Source organism: Rattus rattus, chromosome 12 (assembly GCF_011064425.1).
Source record: "Rattus rattus isolate New Zealand chromosome 12, Rrattus_CSIRO_v1, whole genome shotgun sequence".
Classification (NCBI taxonomy): Eukaryota; Metazoa; Chordata; class Mammalia; order Rodentia; family Muridae; genus Rattus; species Rattus rattus.
In genome coordinates this window covers 47,805,576-47,815,079 of record NC_046165.1, presented here as the reverse complement: position 1 = coordinate 47,815,079, position 9,504 = coordinate 47,805,576, and positions in this window count along the sequence as shown.

Genomic DNA, 9,504 nt, shown 5'->3' with positions numbered 1-9,504 from the left:
TGGCTGTCCAGGAACTTGCTTTGTAGACTAGGATGGCCTTGAACTCACAGAGATCTACCTACCTGTCTCTTCTTCATTGAGCTATTTTTAATACAACAAGGATAAGAGAAGTTACAGATTAAAAACACAGACCATGGAAATAGTTCATGTACTCGGATGATAGAATTGACTTGATTCTCTCTCTGTTGACTGCGGCCAGTTTTGCTTCTACCTGTAAATCCATCTCTGCATGGCCTGTCTGCCTCTTTATTTTCGTGCTCTCTGAGCTTGCCTTTGCGCTCCCTGTAGACTCTTAACTAGTTCACTGCATCAGTCGGCTTTCTGTGGCTGTAACGATGTCTGAGGTGAACCAGCTCACAAAGAGGGGGCTTTATCTTGATCTGCACCGTTGGTTGTTTCTGTTGCTCTGGAGCCTGTGGTGAGAGACACATGACTGGAGTAAGGACACAGGGTTCCTCTTGTGGTGACCAGAGAGCAGGGACGAAGAGGAGGAGACCGATGGCCCAAATCCCATTCAAGAACACATTTTCAGTGACCTAACTTCCTCCCACTAGGAACCACTTCTGGTTTTTTTTTTGGTTCTTTTTTTCGGAGCTGGGGACCGAACCCAGGGCCTTGCGCTTCCTAGGCAAGCGCTCTACCACTGAGCTAAATCCCCAACCCCTAGGAACCACTTCTTAATTCGAAGTTTCACAACCCCTTGAAAGCGCTACCGGCTAGTACACTATGGTGAAAACACATTGCACAGGAGTGGTCCAGGTAGGCGATAAACAGGTAATAATAGTTAGTCAGGTGTTTGTGGGGAAATGCCTGTTTGCACTACCCTGCAACCAGATATGTGTCCTGAGCTAATTCTGGTTTCCCTCGCTTGTATACAGGGTGGATGCGTCCCCACCGTGGCATGAGTACACCGCCACTCTCACTCTCCGAGCTTCAGAGTAAGGCTCTGCGGAGTGGTCCTCACTGGCGGCGTGGCTTTGGCTTCCATGCTCCTGCTCAGTCTGTTGAGAAGTAAGAGCAATCAGTGTGGTTAAGAAGTAAACCCGGCTGGAGAGATGGCTCAGTGGTTAAGAGCACTGACTGCTCTGCTTAGAGGCCCTGAGTTCAAATTCCAGCAACCACATGGTGGCTCACAACCATCTGTAATGAGATGTGATGCCCTCTCTGGGGTGTCTGAAAACAGCCACAGTGTACTTATATATAATGAATAAAATAGATCTTAAAAAAAAAAAAAAAAAAAGTAAACCCACAGAAGGCTGGATGAAGGGCCAGTTTGTGGATTGTGTTATCATCCTGCTCTACAGGGTGATGCACTCCTCGGGGCGGGACCTGCCTTGGTGCCTAGGCATCTATTGGTTTTCAGAGAAGCAGGAGGCTGGGAAGAGATGATCCCAGACCAGTCGGGTAGCAGTGATCCTAAGAAATTGCCGAGCGTTCAGCAATAAACCCAGTCCCGGCTCAATGAGCTTAAATAGGAACACAGACACAAAGATCCTAGACAAAGGAGAATTTAAATTAGATAATGTGTTAGCTGGTTATAGGTGCTACTTAAAGCAGTAAGTCAGAGGGGGAGGGAGGTAGTGACTTTGTATAGCTGGTGTTGGGGAAAGCATCCCTGCAAAGGTGGCATGTGAATGAGACCTGACGGAAGGAGTGCCACTAAGGTACCCACTCTGGAGCATTCTGGGTAGGGAGAATGGCAAGCACAAGGTCCTGGACTTGGAGGGCCAGGTTCAAAGAGAAGCGAGGAGGGACATGAACGTGTAGCACAGTGTGTTAGGGAAGAGGACGAAGCTAGAAGCCAGTCTGTCTCAGGGCCACAGGGGTCACTGAAAGCAGCTCGATTTACTATCCCAAGTGAGATGAGGAACATGTGTTAGTCACAGTTAACCAGTGGAGCAGAGCTAACAGGATGGACGGATGATGGACAGATGACAGATGACGGACAGATGATACTGTGCGGGGTGGAGGAAGCCCCCGTTGGAGGAAATCCTGATTAAATGCATGCTGTTGACTTGGGCACAACCATGGCGAGGATTCCATAGCCTCAGGATCAGAGGGTGGCAAGACCTTCTTTGGGGGTCCAAGTGTGTCCAGAAAATGCCCATTATTGCTCCCCCTTATCACCCCCAGATGTTTACATCCTGAAAACTGTTCTCCCACAGAGCCTGCTCCTAGTGAGATTAGCTAAATGGGTTCCCTTGATCCAGCGGCATACATTAACCCTGCCTCCCCGCTCAGCTGTATACCATAACCCCGCCTCATCGCTCTGCCATGTGCAATAAACCGCCTCTCCTAGAACTGCAGGATGAGGCATGATGCGCTGGAAGACAATGGATACATTTGTTATAGAAATTGGCTTTCATAGTTATGGAAGTCAAGAGTCCCATGTCTGCCTGCTAGCTACAGAAAGAGGTAAGCCAGGGGGATGAATCGATCTGAGCCAGGAGGTCTGTGAACCAGCAGAGTAGCCGGTGTGAACCTCCGGCTAGGGGAAAGCAGAGAGCCGGCGTGCAGAAGGGCTGCTAGTGCAAGCTCTGGCAGCCTAAGACCTGAGGGCCAGCGCTGCCATTATTCAAACCCAGAAGAATAAATAGAACAACAGCGGATTAAATACACATCATACGTCTCTGTCCATTTTTTCCTGCTATAATAAAACACCCAGACTGGATACATGTAAACAGTAGAAGTTTAGTCGGTTTGTGGTTCTGTAGGCTAGGGAGTCCAAGAGCATTTGTCTGGTGAGGAGGACTTTCCTGCTGAGTTATAGCAGGGCAGCGAGTCAATGAGTGTGAGACCCAGAGATGGTTTGGCTGAACTCTTTCCTTTTGTAAATAACTTATTTCTGTGATAATGGCCTTAATCTATCATAAGGGTGTTGTCTTTATGATCTAATAATTTCTTTTCTTTTTATTTCTGCAATGCCGGAAATTGAATCCTGGATCTCATGCGGGCTAGGCTAGCACTCCACTGCTGAGCTGCACCCCTAACCCTCTAAGCACCCCTTAAAGAGCCAGCTCTCCTAATGCTGCTCCAAGGACATGAAATGTTAACCAGAGTTTTGGAGTGGACATCCAAACCATAGCACCACAGACAGCACAGAGAGGGGGCTCGGGGAAGCAGTGTGTGCCTTTTATTTTGACTTTTAAACCTTATTTCTTCGGAAAAGCAGCCAGAATACTGAAGTTTCTAGTTGCGCGAGGATGGCCAGCTGCATCTCTCACAGCTTGGCCGAGTGAAATCATTAGGGATGTTTCTCTGACTTGGCTGGGTCAAATCATGGGGTTTATGATTAATACATACACCACATATATGTGTATATGAGAATATATGTGTATGTGTGTGTGCATGTGGGAATAGTACAGAAGAGTACCGGTCCCTCAGTGCCTTAAGGCCTCTTTCTAACAGTATAAGTTTTGCTCACTCTCTGGGGACTTAGTGGAGTTATAGGCATTACCTAATGCAGTCTGGGCTAGGAAGAGAGATGGGAGGGGCAATACCAGCCATTGTATAGGACGAAAACCAAGACTGGATCGGAGGTTTGCACAAGCACATCCAGGGCAGAATCAGCCTCAATTCCTGGCCCTTGGTTCACCTCTCTCTCTCTCTCTCTCTCTCTCTCTCTCTCTCTCTCTCTCTCTCTCTCTCTGTCTCTGTCTCTCTCTCTGCTTTTATCTAGTGTTTCAAACAAACACAATTATGACAGTGAACATCTTATTTGGTTTCTTCTTGGGTTAGTACTCTACCTTCTAATGCCCCTTTAATGTTTTCAAGAGTTTGGAGCCAGCTGAATTACTACAGTGGGAAATTTACTAACCCAAGAGAACAATTCTGTTTAGGAACCAAAGTTTGTCCTGCGGTTGAGTGTGGAAGCTCAGAGAAGGAAAGCACATGACTCCCAAATCACATGACCCTGTCCTCAGGTTTCAAGATTGAGTAATTACTAAGGGACTAACCACGTGCCTTGTCTACTTCAGCGATCGCAAGATGTTTCCCTGGTGAAATACCTTGGGAGAGTCAGCAGGCTGTCTTATTTTCTCTTCCTTGGGTGGGTGGGGTCCGGAGGAAATGAAAATGAAACGCCACACGACATTGTGTGTTGCTGGCTTCTCAGATGCCCGTTACCTTTAAACTATTTTCTGGTTCATGCATACACTGTTTTCTTCATCCCGTCTTCAATCATTGAGTAAGATGTAAGGAAGCCTCATGGTCACTGCCCTCCTGAGATCGTACTATCCTATGGGTCTGGAAGTAAATACAATTTTTTTTTTTTTGAGCTGGTGAAGGAAACATGTATACAGAATATTTAAGAGCCCTGAAGAAGGTACCTTACACAGCCTTGGGTGGTCAGGGTGGAGGTCAAGGGTGGCTTCCTGTAGGAGGTGCTATCTCAGAGGTTCAGAGCTCAGGTGGGAAAGACGGGAAGAGTTAGGGTCCTGGCAGCACTCGGGATGCTCTTGGACTAGTCCTTATTTTAAATGGAGCCAGATGAAATGTCCTCGTGAGAGTGGGAGTGATGACTTTCCCCAGGGCTTGGTTTTCTTCTCCACGTGAGTATTCTGTAAAGAAAGAAGGAGAGAGCTGAGTGAGGGACAGGCTATGTAGAGGTGATTACACAGGAAGGTGTGGACTGATGGTGGGGAACCTGGCTGGGCTAGTGAGTGACTAGGGTTGTGTGTACAAGGGAGCACTACTTAAGGAGTGTACAGGAGAATCATGCCCTTAGGAGGTAGCAAAGCAGACTTAGGGTGAGAAGCTGACAAGGCTTGGAAGAGACCGGATTTAGGCGGCTTCAATGTTAGATCATGAGGCCAGGGGGAGGTTTGCTATAAGGAGGAGAGATAGAATTCGGGAGAGAGGGGAATAACGGTATCAGCAGAGCTAACGAATGTGTTATCACTCAAGGCCTTCTGTGACTCAATCGCTCTCAGAGTTTTCACCAAGCCAATGTCATTCCCCTCGTGTTTTCTTTACCAGAGATATCATTTAATGTTTCCTTGTATAAACCAACATACAGTTAGACAATTGTGTGGTTTGTCCATGCCGGATTATCGATTCTAGGGCAGGGGCCATAGAGATAAGACAGTAATGCCAAGGACAGTCTGGGAACAAGTAGTTCTGGTGCTCAACAAATTGAATCAGCTCCCCAGGCACTTGTTTTGAGGAGAGACTATGTAGGAAATGGCCCCAGCCTCTATGCCTCCATTTTCTCTCCTGTAATTACCAACTTGAGAGTTTTGTCTAAATTGTAGAGTAGCCTTACTTGCTTACAGACTCCAGGGGCTCCCTTAGTGAGCGTTTTCTTCTGTCAACTTGCTGGACTTAATGTCCTAGTGATCTGAGGAGAGAGATACCAAGCTACCCTCATCAAGTTCATTTTACAGATGAGGAGGTGGAAGGATCGCACAGGCAAAAGAGCCATCCCTTCAACTTTACAAGGCTGGAAGACAGTGGGATCAGGTCTGAAACCAGAGCTCGGCTCTTCCATAGCTGAAGTGGACTTCCGTTGGCCAACCATCCTTTCTCTTCTACTGTGAAAGAGCAAATAGCACACCAATCCGAGTGTTGCTAGCATGGGTTGATCACTTGCATGCAGCCCTTGCGGTAAAGATCTACTCTTGTGTAAAATTAAAGTTTCATCATCCAGGGCCTTGCTACTTCTTCAATATGGGTTACCGGCCAAAGGACTGCTGAATGAGTTCAGTGAAGTCTGCAGCAGTGTTTTCTAGACAGACTCAAAAGGAACTCTGGGGCATTTTTCTCATCGACGGTGAAGAACTGACTCCTGTGACGTGTGAAGGTGTCACTGGGGCTGAGAGATGCTTCTGCCCCAGACAGCAGTTTTGTGGCAAGGTTCACAGACTTTTCCAAAGGAAAGGACAAGTTTGACCAAGTGCTTTATTTAAAACCATAAGTATACGTTTTCTTTAGGAAGCAAGACAAAAAAAAAGTTGTTCTGTATGTGGTGTGTGTGAGTGGGACTACGGAGGGCAGGGATCAACTGCAGTGTTGTTCTTCAATGGCTGTCAACCTTGTTTTTTGAGGCAGAGACTCCTTGGGACCCCAGGATTGCCTATTAGGGTAGGGTTTCTACCACTGAGCCTCACAAATCTGTTTTTCTCTGCCTCCCTGGTGCTAGGGATCACATGTGCATGCTACCACACCCAGCTGATTACACGGGTCTGGGCTATTTTTTTTTTTTTTTTAATAAGCAAAGGCGAGGTTTATTACGGAGATCTATTACGGAGATCTCCGGGCCGACACGTATCCCGAGCAGGAGACAGAGGTGTCGACTAGGTCTGGGTTATTGAACTCAGGTGTTCATGCTTTCAAAGAAAGCGCTTTCTGGCTTAGCGGTCTCTTCAGCCCCTTCAGCGTGTTTTTGTTGTTGTTGTTGTTGTTTTGTTTTTATACTGGGGTTGGGGAGGTTAATTTAGGCACAGACATCCCACCAAGAGTCTTATTGCCTTTCTTCACATTTTTGATTTTAGTCCACGCCTAGAAAGGTTGCATTCTGACTAAGTCCTATCTGACCTGCAGTTTTAGAACTGGGGAATGTTCTGAACCATTCCAAGAAAAAGTCTAGTTTACTTTGGTGGTCATAAAACTTCAAGCTACATGTATTCAGTCAGAGCTGTTCTTTACTTCGGAGACAGGATTCCACGAACCGCCAAACTTTCCAGAGAAGGAAATGTCACAATGGCTTTTAAAAAACAGTTTCAGCATCTCGGGCCGCACAGTTGGCAGTTAGTTTCGTGGGGGCTTCTGAAGTCACCAGCCTCAGAGAAGTGGGACTGAAGAGCTTGCCTTGCCTCTTGCATGGTTTGTGTTACTCTTCACCGTTCGTCTTCACGTGGAGTCCGTTTCCTGGGAGCAACAGCCCAAGGCCCATCTGTGTGAATGAACTAACCTAGGCCGTGCAGGACCTTGTTTGGCACTGGGTCCGTGGTTGTGATCGAGCATTAGGAAAACCTCCCTGGCTCTGTTTGTTAGAGGCCAGGCATTGATCAGCCTAGAAGGGCTCTGTTTATCCTGGAGCATGTGGTTACAGGGATCTCTAACATGGACGAGTTAGGGGAAATACAGCCCTCCCAACTGTTTTAATGGGAGGGGGTCTGGGCTTTCACAGCCTTAGAAAGTTCTGAGGCATTGCAAGGTTTCTCCTAAATCCAAGACAAATTATGTGTCGTTTAGCCTAGTTGGCTTCTCAGCAGCTGCTGTACTCGCAGATGAAGGCATATGTATCCTGGATGACCTTTTATGAAATGATTTCATAGAGCATTGGAGGGGAAGGACTAACAGGTGCTCAAAGTCCTGTTTTTCTTACAAGGCAGTGAGACGCTGACTAGGGTCACTGATAAGGAGTTTAGTTAGCAACTTCAAGGTGACAAGGATAATAACAAAGAGAAAGAGTTTGGGCAGCCACTTAAGGAAGAACTGTTAGTCATTCTGTGTCCTTCTCTTGTTACTTCTCCAGGCAAACAAGCCCCAAGACAGTGTCTTAAATGGGTACAACTCCAAATTGTACTTCAAATGGAAGTTAGTTTATTCTGAAGTTGAAAACAGAAGAGGGAAGTTCAACATTCTCTAGTGGGCAACTGCGTGAACTAACTTCACCTGTGTGTGCAATGTCACTATACGTCAGCTCAGCTCCCAAGACAGGAGTGTTATCGCTCATCAAATTGTCACCGAATCCTGAATAGTACAGAAGAGGGCCATCTTTAGGTAGACACCTGCAAATCTTTCCAGTTCTCTTCCAACTGTGGGACCTGAGGGGCTGTCCATCCATCCTGCTGGGATTTGGACCTCTGAACCCTGGTTTTGCAGAGCCAGGAAAGGTCTGCACATTGTTCCTTGGCTCATATCCACCCTTACTCCCTCTTATTCCCATGCCAGGGCACAGCAGGATACTTGTGAGAATTTTTTTTTTTTTTTAAATTAAAGCCAAGTGGAAAAGTAACACTAAATGCTCCAAGATGTTTCTAGAGGCCCAAGTAACTACTGGCATTCTTATAAATGGACTATGTTTTTAAGGACGTCATGGGCTTGGAGGGTTTCAAAGAAAGAGGCATCCTCACAGCTAAGCGGGTAATATCTACCCCGGAGCCTCGCAAAGGGCGCTCTGTGAGTCTGTACAAGGCTGCTTTACAAGGCCGCCGACTAAAACGGGGACTGTTTTCCAAACACAGCTGGCATATTGTAAATGCAAAGCTATAACCGGGGCAAATATTTGCTCGTGGGGCGACTCTGCACAGCATTTGAAGCCAAGGTTGTTGTCAAGAGCTGCACAGGTCTAAATGTTTTGCTAGCTTCAGAGTGGCGGTTCAACCGCCATGTTTTCAGCGGTGTGGCAAATATTGGGGACAAACTTCACAGCTTGATCTGCAAATATGCTCTACCTCCCCCGGCTTTGAGGTGTTGTTGGGTGGGGCTGTGTTTAGACTTGAATTCAGGGAGTTTGACCAGGACCCCACGCCCACCCTGTCCCGGCCCCCGGCCTCTCTTCCCCGCCCTCCATGGCCCCCCCCTTTCTTTTCTTCTCCTTTTTTCTTGGACTAGAAAAACCTCTAACTTGTTTGCCCTTCTTCGCTGTTTTTGTCTTCCCAAGCGCGGTTCAGGAAGCAGAGGAGGTGGCTACATTATTGCAAAGTAGCCTTCAGTTCTAAAGCATGGCAGAGGGCCAGGGCACAGGCACGCGATGCTCATGCTGTAAGGCACGCCAGCTCCTTTTTGTGCCACCATGGTAGCATTTTTGAGTCCTGGATTTTAGAAGATGACATTCTGATGAAAAGAAAGGGCTCCCCCAGGTCTATCCAGTCGGGCTGCTCCACTCATAACCCACGGTTTCCACCCATGTCAAAGAGCCTGTTATTCTTCCTTACTCAGATCCTTCACTTTGAATGGCAGGTGTCTGTTTCTTCCCTCACTTGAAATTGCTCTGCTGAAGCGGCGCACATTCTTCTGCTTTTCCTACTGCTGGGGACAGCAGTTCCAATGAGTGTCCTCCATGACTCCCTGCTTAGCAACAGGATCAAGTCACTTCAAACCTTCCAGGATGTCCCTTCCTAGACCCAGCTGTCTTCTAAAATAAAAAAAAAAATTAAAAATCCTCATTTCTCGAGCCCTGGGGTGTTGCAGAGGGGCCAGGGTGATGAACTGCTCCTGCGTGTTTTCTGTGCCTCCTGCTCTGTTGGCGATGTTCCCTCATCCCCTGTCTGAGGGGTGAGCACCCTGTCCCTATGTCAGTGCCTGCTCCATCAGCACCCCTTCCAGAAGACATGTCTGCCCCCACCCCCAGCTCACCCTTCCCCCCACCTCTGCTCAGGGTTAATATTCAGAATATACAAAGAACTTAAAAAAACAAGGAAACAAACAACAAATAAGCAACAAACAAGCAAATATATAATAAGGAACTAAAAAGAGAATATTCAAAAGAAGAAATACAAATGGCCAAAAATATATTGAAAAAAAGCATTCAACATCCTTAGCCATAAGGGAAATGAA